General features: G+C 40.2%; 1 pseudogene; it reads right to left on the bottom strand.

Annotated features, from left to right (window-relative positions):
• Positions 1 to 10202: 10202 nt before the first annotated feature.
• LOC119743624 lies at positions 10203 to 12845 on the bottom strand (annotated as a pseudogene).
• Positions 12846 to 14709: the final 1864 nt, after the last annotated feature.

Raw genomic sequence — 14709 nt, 5'->3', positions numbered from 1 at the left:
TTCTAATTAAAGATTATTCAAATGCTCATGTACGTTTACTGTTTTCAGGCATGCAACTGGGACTTTAGGGAAAAAAACAAGGCAACTCCAAAACCACACAAGACTTTGTATGGTATTTTCAATTCGTAATAGCATTCACGATAAGTTAAAACAAGGAAATCATCGGATCTGAGGAAAACTTGCATGCCTGGGTTTTGACTTTAGTTTAATTTGGTTTTGACTTTTGTTCAATTTGGTTTTTTTTCTTGATTTTTAATACCAAAACAAAATGGAAGACAAAGTAAAGTAATAAAATGCTGACAATTATTTAAATTCGGTCATTACTGTTAAGTAGACTTCAACATTTATCTTTTGTTTGATCAGTCACAGACAGTCAAAATTTCACTTCTTTTCCCCTGCCATGCCTTTTACTCGGGCTTGTCACCAACAGTCAGATCTTGTTTATAGGCACTGTGACAGTCCATTCCATCAACAGACAAAAGTAGGAGATTGAAAGGTGTTCAAGTCACAGTTGGCTTATCAATATATGACAGTCAAAGCATAGCTGTATCAAGTTACATAAACAGTCACAGCCAGTCAATCCTGCTTTATGAAGACAGGGAGCACTAAACTGTTAAAAACAGTCACTTAATCTCATTTGACTGCTGGGCTGGACTTGCTGAAATTGCCCCCCCCCCCCAGAGAGGGAGGGTTCACTGAGCATTTGTTTATAAAATATCATGTCATTTTAAAATGTTTTTTTTTTTTAAATCAGAAATTATGATTTGTTTTTGACATTTATGCCCTCGCACTTACTACGTGGACAAGCACAAAGTTTCGACATGAGTACGCCTACTTGAGGCAACACTTACACTCAATTAATAAGCTAGTGAAAACAGCATAATCCTTCTTACATGTAGTTGGGTTTGCCTTCTCTGACCCCAAATTCTTTAGAAAATAAAGAAAAGTCAAATGACACCAACAATATGCATATCAAAAGTAATTAACAATAAAAAGTAACACCAATTTGAAGTTAAAAAAAAATTGAAAATGTTGAATGTATTTAATAGTAGAATTAATTTTTTTTATCAAGTATCAAAGATTTAAAAGTGTTGCCATGCTGAGTCACAAAGTCAAGGTTTAGGATAAGGGGGGGGGGGGGGGTTCATAGACTTGTTTTTTCTTTTTGTTCCAAACAATTTCTATTTCAAGAGCTCTGGTGAACATGTTTTTCAAAGGAAGTGACAAAATTAAGTGGTTACTCACCATATGCATGCATGTGCATTACTTGTGTGGCCGTTCATATAAAAGACAACTGGTGCCAATGGTTTGGCTTTGCATTATTTACCTTATGTGGGTGATGACCTGCTTGCAATAGCAATACTAGCATCCAGTACAATTAATTGAAATAAAACAACGTAAAGGGCTGTGGCTTTTAGTGTGAACTTTTACCCAATTTTCTTTATGACTAAACAAATTAGCAAGGGATTACTTTGAATTAATCTTAACCTAAAAAAACCTAATGAACTAGACCTTCAATCCAGCCATTGACTTGAAGTTGAAGGCAACTAACTGAGGTTAGAACTAGAATTGTGTCTAGAATGGGAGTGTACATGCCTGGCAAGGAGGGTTGATGCATGGCAGCTTTTTGCACGTAGGACAGTATCGGTAAAGAAGGGATGTAATTATGGCAAGTGATGGCAATAGGCCTAGAGACATTAGACAACATGGCACTTTAGGCAAGAATTAATTGGCACTTTAGGCGAGAATTGGCACTTGAGGCAAGAGTTAGCACTTTAGGCGAGAGATGGCACTTTAGGCAAGAGATGGCACTTTAGGCGAGAGATGGCACTTGAGGCAAGAGATGGCACTTGAGGCAAGAGATGGCACTTTAGACAAGGATTGGCACTTTAGGTAAGAATTAATTGGCACTTTAGGCAAGAAATAGTTGGCACTTTTGGCAAGAAATAGTTGGCACTTTAGGTAAGAATTAATTGGCACTTTAGGCAAATATTGGCACTTTAGGCAAGAAAGTGGCAGGCAAGACAGGACAATTAACATAAGGCAAGAAAGGGCAATTTTTGTTCACTATAGAATGTCAAGTGAGTACATGTACATGAATGTTACTTACAGAGCTGAGTTTTGAGGACAGACACCCACAGACAAGCTAAAAGGGGAACTAGATGTTAACTATTGGTGGAGTGAGTATTGGAGGCCTGTGGAATATTGAGATGCTAGCACAGCAAAGGACTCCAGATATCACTGATGATGGAACTGATGTCCTGCAGAAAAATCCTGTGCCAGACATCCAAGGCCTTTCAGACTCGGCAAGGATTGCGGCACTCAATACTTATGATGAGGTGCTACCGATCGGTAAAATGCTGAATTATCACAAATTTCCTGCAATCTCCCCAAAGAACCATGCGCCTTATGTTCATGGAGTCCAGCGCTAAGATCCTCACCGATGTACCCAATGCAGACCTTTCTGTATTCACAGGTGTTACATCAGGTTAGGTCTCAGAGTCTTACTCATCCTTGTAGGCTATTGCAGATCATGTTAGGCATGGAAAACCTAGATGCCAGTGTCATTCAGGAAGGACTAAATGCAATAAGAGCTGCCTATGAAGGGAAGTGTAATGGGCCAGATGAACCTGATGGGTAGACCTTGAGTATACGAAACACTTCAGTCAGTGAAAGACTTTGGATCAAGTGTCTCAACTTGATGTACCCCAAATCGGTTGTGTTGGATTGTTGCCTAAACATAGCAAAGTTGTCGCAGGAGAGGATCGTGGTCAACGATGAAGGATTGCCAGACAAGGGTGCCAATGACTGATGAATAGATCCCAGGGCACTGGACAGATTGATTGTGGAGATGCCTATCAATGTGTGGCTCTCTGATAGACAAAAGGGCTGAGGGTACTGCCAGACTGCCTGGAGGCCTCAATATCCAGGAAGAAGATTCGATCCAAGGTGAGCCAGATGCTGCTGTGTGTGAACCAGCTGAAGTGTTTCAGGAACTGCTGGAGGTACTGTGCTGTGTGATAAAATGATGAAAGTGTCATCCACAAACTGAAGATAACTGTTGCTCTCAAATCCACGAAAGCTGTACAGAACTATATGATGATATTGGCCAGAACTGGAGATGGGGTTAATCCTGTGGAAGTTCCAGCTGACTGCTTGAAGAATTGACCTGTCCACTGGATAAAGGACGGCAGGATGTAGATGGGTAGGAGATCACAAACCTAATCCAGAGAGAGGGTTTCACACTCACACAGCTTGTCTTCATGAAGGTTTCCTGACCGAGACCTTGAGACATGCCTCACCCATGGGATTGGTGATGAATACCTGGAGTCTCCACTGAAGCTGCACATGGCTTTGTTGGGATCACAAGTAAAGGTGTTCGCAGCAGCAGCGGCGGCGCGGCGGCGGCGGCGCGGCGGGTGATGGTGATGGTGGTGGTGAGGGTGAGGGGGTGGTGAGGGTGAGGGGGGTGGTGGCGGCCGCCAGTGGGGGTGATGGGGATGGTGAGGGTGATGATCCCAATGACACCATGAGCGCAACCTCACAGTGTTCCCAACGACACCATGGTCAACCCCGATGAAGGCTACCAGATATTCACTGCCATCCCCACAGGCTACTCATGCCTCGGTGCCAAGGGGGACTCCGACTTGACTACGCCCTGCAGAAATATGAAGCCCCACACTCCAAACCAGGTTCATGATCTGCGACCCACCTACATCCTGCTGTCTTTCTTCCAATGAACAGCCAGTTGTCCAAGCAGCCTTCTGGAACTTCCACAGGATCAACTCTATCCCCAGTTTTAGTCAATGCCTTCATATAGGAGTACTGCCTTCGTAGATCTGAGACCAAGAGTTTGTCTAAGTACACGGATGAGACTCTCATCACTTCATCATACAGCATGGGACCTCCAGCAGGTCCTGAAAGACTTCAACTGGATTTACAGCAGCATCTGGCGCAGTGAGGATCAGGCGCCTTGAATCTCATCCCCGGATGCTAAGGTCTGAAAACAGTCTGACAACACCCTCGACCCCTGAGTCTATTAGAGATGACCGACAGACACTGACTGGCAACATCGACAACCAATCCTTCCTGCACCCGGAAATCCAAACACCAGTCAAAGAGCAACCTTGTCCAGGAAGCCTGCATCGGCAACCACAATCCTGGCCGGCAACAACTTTACCATATCAAGACAGCACTACAACACAACAGATTCAAGGCTCATCCAGTCAAGACGCAAGATCCAAAGTCTTTCACCTACCAAAGGGTCCCCTACACCCAAGGTCGAACCCACTAGGCTCACCCCGCCTATTACACGGCCCAACACAGGCAGTTCTCATCACATCCAGTACTTCCTAAATGACAAAGGTATCCGGCTTTCCACACCCACAAGATCCACAATAGCCCACAGGACAAGCAAGCCTCCAAGACCGAACCTGATGCATCCCCTGCGAATGCAGAAGGTGTACACTGGGTACACCAGCAAGAGAACTCAACGCCAGACAGCACAAACACAGAGCACATGGCAGATGGGGAGAATTACAGGAAATCAGTGAACACCCAGCACTCACCAAAAGGGACACCATCATCATGAGTATCAAGCAGCTACATCCATGCTCTGTCCGTCTAGCAATGAAGGTCAGCAAACAGACGATAGCTCTGCAAAACTTCAGCATCACCATCAGAGACATCTGTTACCCTCTACATGTACGTAGTAGCTCAAACATCCACAGACCTCCAATTGCCTTCCTCCTCCAATTTCTTAGACCTCCTCCTCCAATGTCTTCTATGGATGTGACGTTTCATTTTGTAAATGTTTAGCAAACATTTAAAGAACCATCTCAATGTTGAGCCCTTTCACAAAGACTGACGACTGCCCATTGTGCAGACCAACATGATCGACACAACAAATAATAAATGAGGAACATAATAAAAAGAGGGCTGTCATTGAAAACAATAAAAAGATGAGCACGTAGCCTGAAAGTAATCTAGTACTGCAGTTCTCCTTAGCTTTTAGCAAATTGAATAGGTTTGGATTATTTTTGTTATGCATGCTCAACTCAAAGGAAGATAGCGGAAAATAGGTTCCTGTTTTTAAAATTTGAGTTTTGTTAAAACTTTTGGAAAAATACGATTTAGAATTTTGTTTATTATTTTAAATGTTTAAATGTGTAAATGTCACATCCATAATTTCCTCACTCCACCAATACATAGTTCCCCTTTTGCCTGTGGATTTCAGTTTAATGTTTACACTCAGCCTGCAGAGGACAAAAATACTTTTTGATATCAGATTTTATATATTTATTGAATTTGTTAAAAGCACAAGTAAATTAATATGCACAGTTTAAGTAGCTAAATTAAATTTATGATATACATCTTTTTTCAAAGTGGATTTTTGTTAATTTTCACCTACTGCTTCTAATTGTTTCAGCTTTTTTCAAAAATTAAATGTACCCACTGACACCCTATAGTGAACATAGTTTAACAGTACAACTGCCAATGCATCAACCTTACGCTAGAATCATTCGTGGGTTTATCTCTATCCTAAATGCTGGAGATAGTTTATCATGAATTTCTTCCCGCATGTACACTCCCAGCAAGTTTTTATTAAAAAGGGGCCTATGGGTCATTCTTCAGTATCAAGTGTCTACTTTCATGTCCCGACACTTTAAGGCACTATAATTCGAAAAAATATAGAATGAAAATAAGATTTTTGAGCAGTGAAATTAACACGACTCCTATTATGTGCAGTGTTAAAAACTCTTTAACATAATGGACAAGATGCTCATTCTTTACAATACTCCCTCAAAACCCCTCAAAATGCATGTCCCCGTGTATTTCTCAATATGTACCTACTGCCATAATTTGTAAAGTAAACAACTTGAAAAGGTAATTATACCTCCAAAAGCCAAGTAATATAATAATTGTCATTTCCGTCACAAAAGGTGTGACGGATATGACTTTTGCATTCTTTTCACAATCAATATTTCTTTGGGTCCTATTGAAAATAAAGGAACCCAGCATTAATTATTTCCTGTAGAAAACTACTTCACATCACCACTCCAATACAATAGAGACTAAAATAACAGAGAGAGAGATATGTTGCAAGGATGAATTAAGTCCCTGAAAGCCATCAGCCCTGTTTTTGGTACATAATAATTGTCAATTATCAGATTGATCTTCGATCAGGCCAATTAAATATGTTGAACACTTCAAGTTATTCAACATGGGAAAATGCACATGACGAACGTGAGAAACCACTAGCTTAATTGTCACTTCCTTAACATGCTCAAAATCCAAAATGTTTAAATAGGATTATGTGAAAATCTTAGATTTACGGTTTATGGAAAAGGTCCGTTGATGCGATTGCAAACCCCGCGCTTTGTGAATGCACATCGCCATGATCGCAACCTTGGTAATACGATTCTTTCCTGTTAAATACTCACGACCAGGCCATGAACGTCTTGCAGTTTTTCAGGGGTTAATAAAATCGAGTTGACGGCGGACACACTGAACCAAGTAGCTCACAGTCACAAATTAGCAGAGATAAAACCATGAAAACATCCGGAGAAAGTGACCCAACATGGCGACGACACTTGCGAGACGGGCTTGAGTACAGGGTCTTTTCATTGTGACATGTGCATGCAGCACTGACATGACAACAAACCGCCACGTGTGAATTGTAATCATTCATTTTGCACCTGTCAGTGTCACAGAACAACACCACCTGTATGCGCCCTCACGTGGGCAATACGTCATACCTTGGGAATTTTCGTAAACATTGGTTTCCTTTGAAAGATTTAGCTTTGACTTCCAGCGATGTTATTTTGTCACTTTCGGGATATACTGGTATCGGTCTTTGTTTTGCTTTGAACATTTCTTGTTGTTGACAGCCCAAATGTTATGACATGCCTGTATCGGACATGTAATTAGTTGTGGAAATGATTACGACACCGAGTCCGAAGCTAGTCCGAAATTTCAAAAACGCCACTCTCAAAGATTTGTTTAGAGGGCGCTGTTAAAGTTACCGGTAGAAACTTTTTAACATAGACTTGGTGGCAGGATTACCCCCAGAGAGATTGACCCCTCATGATACCAAAAATGCTACCTCAAAATGAAAAAAGTAGAACATAGTTCCCTAAGAACGGTGTAAAGATTATGTATGTTTGTTTTTGTGTTTACGTATATGTATGATATCCTGGGCAAATAGCAGAGCTGCAGCTCAGTCCATTATTTGTTTGCCAAATTGTGGTAAACGCAAGAAATGTGGCCTACAGAACCGAAATGGGCCGAGTCATTTGAGGGTACTCACCCTCAGGTGCAGTTCCACCAATGGGGGGGGGGGGGGGGGGGGGGGACAGGGAGCACCCAAATTTTTGTTGAGACCACCCCCCCCCCATTAAAAAAAAAGAAATTCCCTACAAAAGACGGTAGCAAATGTTAGAATTAAGGTGATGTCACATTCGAACGGTCTCTCCCTCCCCCTTCCCCCTCAAAAAAATAGTTGTGAGCAGGGGCCATGAATTGTACACCAGGTGCAGATCCAGAGAAGGTGTCAAACCCCCCCCCCCCCCCCAGCTCTGTCAAAAAAAATAAAAAATTATCATACAAATTCCTAAAAAATTATACTGGTATATGTCCGCCTGTTCAAAAAACGGTACACCAGTCTGTAATCTAGTGTTACTAATCATCGAATTTGAACAGCGCCCCCTATTGAAGTATGGAACCAGCCCCCCCCCCCACCCCAGTTTTTGATTTTACGGAGGCCAAGTGTTTACATTTTCTGATTTTTTCGCTGATGAACCCCCTCCCCTGTGAAAATTCCTGGATCTGCCCCTGTACACTATTAGGTAATGTAGTGTGCACGATTGTAGGATTTTATCGGATCCCCTGGGCACTCTCCATTGAATACATGTACAAGAAAAGGAAGATACTTAAATTTTTTAAGATATTTTAATTTTGGGTTTGAGTATTTTTCTTGAGTACTTTCCATTAGCCATGATATCTACTTGGAAACATTGGGATTCTGTAACCAAGAAATTAAGCGTGACACAATAAAATAAGCCAGAGGAAAAAATGGTCAATCTTTCACACAGAATAATTTGACTGAAACAAGTAAATTGGCTCAGATCTACATGTACATGTATTTAATATATATAATATAATAATAATAAAAAAAATAAAAAATTATCATACAAATTCCTAAAAAATTATACTGGTATATGTCCGCCTGTTCAAAAAACGGTACACCAGTCTGTAATCTAGTGTTACTAATCATCGAATTTGAACAGCGCCCCCTATTGAAGTATGGAACCAGCCCCCCCCCCCCCACCCCAGTTTTTGATTTTACGGAGGCCAAGTGTTTACATTTTCTGATTTTTTCGCTGATGAACCCCCTCCCCTGTGAAAATTCCTGGATCTGCCCCTGTACACTATTAGGTAATGTAGTGTGCACGATTGTAGGATTTTATCGGATCCCCTGGGCACTCTCCATTGAATACATGTACAAGAAAAGGAAGATACTTAAATTTTTTAAGATATTTTAATTTTGGGTTTGAGTATTTTTCTTGAGTACTTTCCATTAGCCATGATATCTACTTGGAAACATTGGGATTCTGTAACCAAGAAATTAAGCGTGACACAATGAAATAAGCCAGAGGAAAAAATGGTCAATCTTTCACACAGAATAATTTGACTGAAACAAGTAAATTGGCTCAGATCTACATGTACATGTATTTAATATAAAATTTGCCATTGAAAATACAATTTTATTAAAAGTTCAAAAGAGTTCATTTCTAACATCACGTTGCCAGAAAACTAGATCATTTTATAGAAAGTCTGATTCATTTTAAACACCGCATCCACTTTAATAATTTGCCATTGGAAATATAGTTTTTGGAAATATGAAAGAAGTGACTGTTAATTTTTAAACCAAGTCACAAAAATCCAAAATTTACAGCACAGTTTAATAACTGTATGGTGTACATGTATTATAAATGACAAACACAACTACATGTACATTAAAGTAGGTGAATCCTATCCACATCATCTAAGTTCATACCAACATCCATGACAGAAAACCTTATCGCATTTGCATAAATAATCTCAACAAGGCAAATTTGCACTTCACTGTAACACACATTGTTTTGATGTTCAAATGTATTTCACTCTCGAAGGTTATACGAAGTGACAAAAACACTTCTAAATTGTATATAAATTCTTTGGAAGATTTGGCAACTTAAAACAAAGGAAATACAAATTCATCTTGATGTTTTATAATTACACATTGCACTCAGATGAATACATGCCTTTCATGATTGCATGTGCTGTCCAAATCTGGTCTCAGATTATCATGATCATGACTAATCCTACACATGCAAGAGTCATTTGACCAACTATTCAAAATGTTCACATTTGATGTTTCCCATTTACCACCAGAAGCAATGAAATACACTTCTTGTATAATCCTAATGACTGCAACTTTCTTAAAAGGTACATATGATTATATGCTTCTTGTGCCTTTACTTTCCTTTGAAGCAACAAAATTGCTAAAAGTCTGAAGCAGGGTGCATGACAACTAACTTGTTGAAGGCTGTTTGGATAGTATACATTTTAAGAAAACCGAGAAAATACATTCACTTTTTTGGGGTGTCTAGTAACTGGATTCCATTGCTAATGCATAATGTGCCGTGGACACCCTCTTTCAACACCACCTCAGTTTTCATCCACACGAAACAATTTCAGCTGGAATATTTTCAAAGGGTATTTGGTACCACTCCTATCTTGACTTTGAGCAGAGTTTTGTCATTAAATCAATGCTTCTCCAGGTCATTGCAAATGATGCACATGGCTTTGAGTTAACAGTGTTTCAATTTTGTCTGTGAATGTACATTGGTCCAGTAAATAATACTTTCAGGTACTGTTGTCCACCAAATTTTCACACAAAATTTGAGCCCTGCTAACGAACTCTTTGCACACAGTAAGATGTGACAATAGCTTGTAGATTGACAACTAGTCTCTGTGGTTTCAGTAAAATAAATAAAAAACATGTTTACATAATAAAATATGTATATTGCATTATTGACAAGTTCCATTTTAAGAGTACTGATTTCAACAATGAATTAATCATTATTTTTTTTAAAATATAACACTGTCTCGTTATTTTGTTACAATTGTTATATTATAATAATGCAATATATTTTATAATGCACTAATCGTTGGTTTCCCTTTTTGGTTTATTGGAACATTTGTTTGTTTATTTGAACAATCCTTTGTACTGATCCAGTGTAACCGGCACAAATTTGGACACCATGTATTGGTTCAGTTGAGCTTGCCATTTGGGGTCGAGATGCATGTTGAGAAGATGCCTGGTGATAGATGTCTTAAGATCCTCTGAGGAAAAAAAGAGAAGAATATTCAAAATGAGACGAGCAAAATGGTGGTTAATCTAAACACAGACTCAAAACGGCAGGTTCTTGCAGGCCGTTTAAAGTCTGATACTGGCAAGCGCGTAGATTGTCAGATCGACCTATGATGCAGGGTTCAACATTATTTAAATATCTACATGTACAAGCGTACTAAATATCAAAATCATGAGGCCCTTGTATGTCCTCATGTACACGTGTCAGGTCAGATCTTCTGTTTAAACGGTGGTCTGACTGTCTGAGGTACTTTCCTCTTCCACACAACAAATATCTTTACGCAAAGTATGTACATGTGTATCACTAATTTTATTCGGTATTCATAAAATGGAATTTTGCGTCGGGGTGATGTAAATCAAATTAGGTTTTGCCCTTCACCGACGTATAAACGGTTGGTACAACTCCCGAGTGAAAGTTGGAAATAAATCACTTGGGTGGGACTCGAACCCAAGACCTGCTACTTTCTAGTGCAGATGTCTTACCACTCAACCACGAGCTGAGGGAATCAGTTGGCTGGTTTGAATCTGATGTACATAGCAGCAGGTATAGCATAAACTATTCATAAGATGGAATTCTAAGTTGGGGTTATGTAAATCAATTTAGGTTTTGCCCCTCCCCAACATTTTTTTTCCAACTTTCACTTAGGAGGTAACACACTCATACAGTGTTTATACTTCGGGGAGGGCAAAACCTAATTTGATTAGAGTTTTATTCAGGATGCAGAGTCCTGTGGTCAAAAGGTTTCTGTGTTTGACTCATGCACGATGTTATGTTGAGTCAATCTTGACAGGGGACACGGTGCTGGTGTTCTTGGGCAAGATACATTACTACAATTGCCTCCATTGAGTACATGTGGGGGGGGGGGGGGGTGCAGACCAGATAGGGCTGATCTCGAGCTTATAGCAGGAAAGTGTTCTCATGGCCTGATGAACAGGGGTAATAAGTGTGAGCAATCTGAGAGTGTTGTATAAGAGTGCTATATGAACACTGCACTATGATCATCAAATATCTTAACATCAGCACAAGGTGTTGGGCGACAATGCGTTCAAGAGTTCCACCTAAACTTTTTCTTAAGAGGGATTACTGGGCAGTGTTGTAGGACTCGAGTCTAGGACTCGGACTTGAGTTGGACTCTAGTCACATTGGAAAATGACTCGGACTTGACCATGACTCCTCGAACTCGAGCTTGGTGACTCGCGACTCGAGTCACGTAATTTCATCAAAAGTAAAAACCTAACGTAGGGATGGGAAAGGATCATTGAGGAATACTGTTTGGATGATAAAACATAGAGGGAAGGGTTGGAGGAAGATTTTTTTAGGGATGGGAATTAAAAGGAAAACACATGTTGGCTCTAAACAACATGTACACACACAACTATATACACTGGGATTTACTTAAAAGACAGAATGGAGGGTTAAATTTAAAAAAAAAAAAATGATTAGTTCGGTGAACAACTAAGAACAAGTGACTTGTGACTCGGACTCGGACTCGAGGCTTGTGACTTGAGACTTGGACTCGGACTCGAGGTTGGTAACTCGACTACAACACTGGTACTTGGTCACAGAGTCCACTGTACCTACCAGGTAATTCTGAGTTGACCACCCCAGGGTAGATAGGCAAAGGCCCCCAAGAGGTGACGACATGAAGCTAGTCCCTCAGCTCAGGATGGCCCTTCATCTGTAAGGCTAGGGTGTTGGAGTCGATGCCTGTACCGTCTGCCGTCTTATTAAGGATCATCTGGGTGGACTTGAGATGGGAACCTGGGGAGGAAAAAAAAAATTTATGAGAGGTAAATTATCCTTTTTTATACTTGATTTTTGTTTGCCCTTCGCTGACATATTTTGTAAACACTGTGCACTTAGTGTTGTCCGAAGGCTTAGGTGGGACTCAAACTAATGACCTCCTACACAAACAAAGTTGGGTTAAGTGCTGCTTCATCAGACTCAGAATGGCCAGCTTGCCACAGCAAGCTCAGTGGTCGAGTGGTTAATGTCTCTGCACTAGGAAGCAGAAGGTTGGGGGTTCGTGATCAACCAGAAGTAATATTGTTGATATTTTTTTTTGCAAACCCTCGGACAAAACTCAATGTGTACAGTGTTTGTAAAATACTTCAGGGAAGGGCAACAAAAAATTTCATATATGACAAGAAGATCAATAATTATATGGATGAAATCGAATAAAATTGATTTCTACTTTGTAATTCACAATTTTGAATTTCACAACTATCCACATAGAATTGAGATGCAGACCAATGCAAATGAGTCTTCACAGATGTTTGTCTTACCTGACTGGATAATTTTACCGAAGAAACTGGCCTTGTTCTCTCCTATCTTTTCGAGTCCTCGATGGGTAATCCCGAATCCGCTCAGTGAATGGATGTAGTTGTAGGCCCAAACAGATCAACGTAGGTCCTCAAACACTTTGTATCTATCATTGAAATATCATCAATACAATTATGATTAGCATTGAAATATTTACATAGAATCAGAGGCGGGGGGGGGGGGGGGGGTTGTCAGGGGAAGAAAAGGGGTTGAGATTATATTCCCCCCAAACAAAAATGGACAAACACACTTTCCCCTTCCCAATTGTCACATTTGTGGAAGACAGTGTTCTAGTGAAGATTTGCAGTTTGCAGTAACACCATGTAGGCATGCAGAGTCTCTTTTGGGAAGATGTGTGGTTCTGAAAAGAACCACACATCTTCCCAAAAGAGACTTCTACATGGTGGTACTGCAAACTTTTACTAAACCATGCCACCACGTAGTTAGACCAAGTAGTTAGGGGCCATTCAGAATTTTCAATGTTTTAAAATTTCGACTTTTTTCCCAAATGATTTTGACCCACCCACCCACCCCTAATTTCTATTAATAAAAAACTGAACATGTACATGTACACTCGGACTCGGACTTGGGGCTACGGACTCGGACTTGGACTTGAACTGACTTGTGACTTGACGGAAATTACCGCACTGCACACGCGCACATATATAATTTGATCGTTTTCTTTACTGTGCAATACATGTACAGGGCGCTCGATGTGGTGCGTGCGTGGCCGTGGCCGGTTACCGATATATTGACTTATAGAAATCAATGTACTGAAACTTGTACCCCACAATCAACACGCAATACTGCCTTGGTGCAAGATTGATAGGGTAAGGTACCAGACTTTTCTTGTCAGACGTCCTGTCGTTCACATGTGTATTGCTGTCGCATCGCGATAACGCGATATGAATAGTCTGCTGATCTGCCCGTTTCGGTAACGTTACATGCAAGTTGCAACGTACGTAGATCATGATGGCATCCACTCCAAAAATTGTCAGTTTTGGATATCTTAACTTCAAGAGAAATGCCAATGGAAGATCAAGTGCAGAATGCAAGTTCTGCAGGAAGAAAATAGAGGAGAAAACCAGCACTACGTCCAACTTCAATTGCTACCTTTCACGTATATAGAAGTCTAAAAAAAGATATTTGAAATGCCTGAACTTTAAATGCAAAAGTTAGGCCAATACCAGTTTTGTCTGAATTGCCTTTATAACTGTTTTTGCAAATGAACTCCTCATTTCCAGAGAAAATTAGAGAAAAGCTGTGGGGAAAAATGAAAATTTACAGCACCTGAAATGTACGTATTTCCATACTACGTATATCAAAGGTGACTCTGAATCTCTGAATTCCCTAAAATGTACGTTTTTTGATACAAAGAGGTGACTCGTGACTCGGACTTGGACTCAACCTTTGTGACTCTCTGACTCGGACTTGACCTGGAGGACTTGGGACTCGGACTTAGCCTCGAGAAATATGACTCGGACTCGGATTCGATGTTTCGTGACTCGAATACAAGTCTGCATCTTCTTGACTATTCACTGTGAAATTTCACTTAAATTGCAAACTCTATTCCCAATTCATGTCTATTTCAATAAAACGATCACAAAACTTGGCTATCACCACTTGTCAATTACCGTGCTGCGAACTGATAATACATCTCCCAATGAGGATAATGAAACATCAATTGTTTTCCCACCTCCATGCATGAACGAGAACTTGCAAAGGAAAAGATACAAAAATCACCATCGATATTTCAAAGAAAAAAGAGAGTTAACTTGCTTCTCATATTCAAAACACACAACCCGATAGTAAAAATTCTCTTGATTTCAATTATTAAAATCTCATTTGTATTTGAATACTTGTGTGTAATCTGTAATTCTCACTTAGCTCATTTAGCTTTCAATATTATCGCATTCCTTGGACAGCTACACAAACGGGTTCTTTTTAGTAAAACATGCATGACTTTGGA

Source organism: Patiria miniata, unplaced genomic scaffold, assembly GCF_015706575.1.
Source record: "Patiria miniata isolate m_02_andy unplaced genomic scaffold, ASM1570657v1 HiC_scaffold_6, whole genome shotgun sequence".
In the NCBI taxonomy this organism is placed as follows: Eukaryota; Metazoa; Echinodermata; class Asteroidea; order Valvatida; family Asterinidae; genus Patiria; species Patiria miniata.
This window is presented reverse-complemented; position numbering and strand designations above follow the sequence as displayed.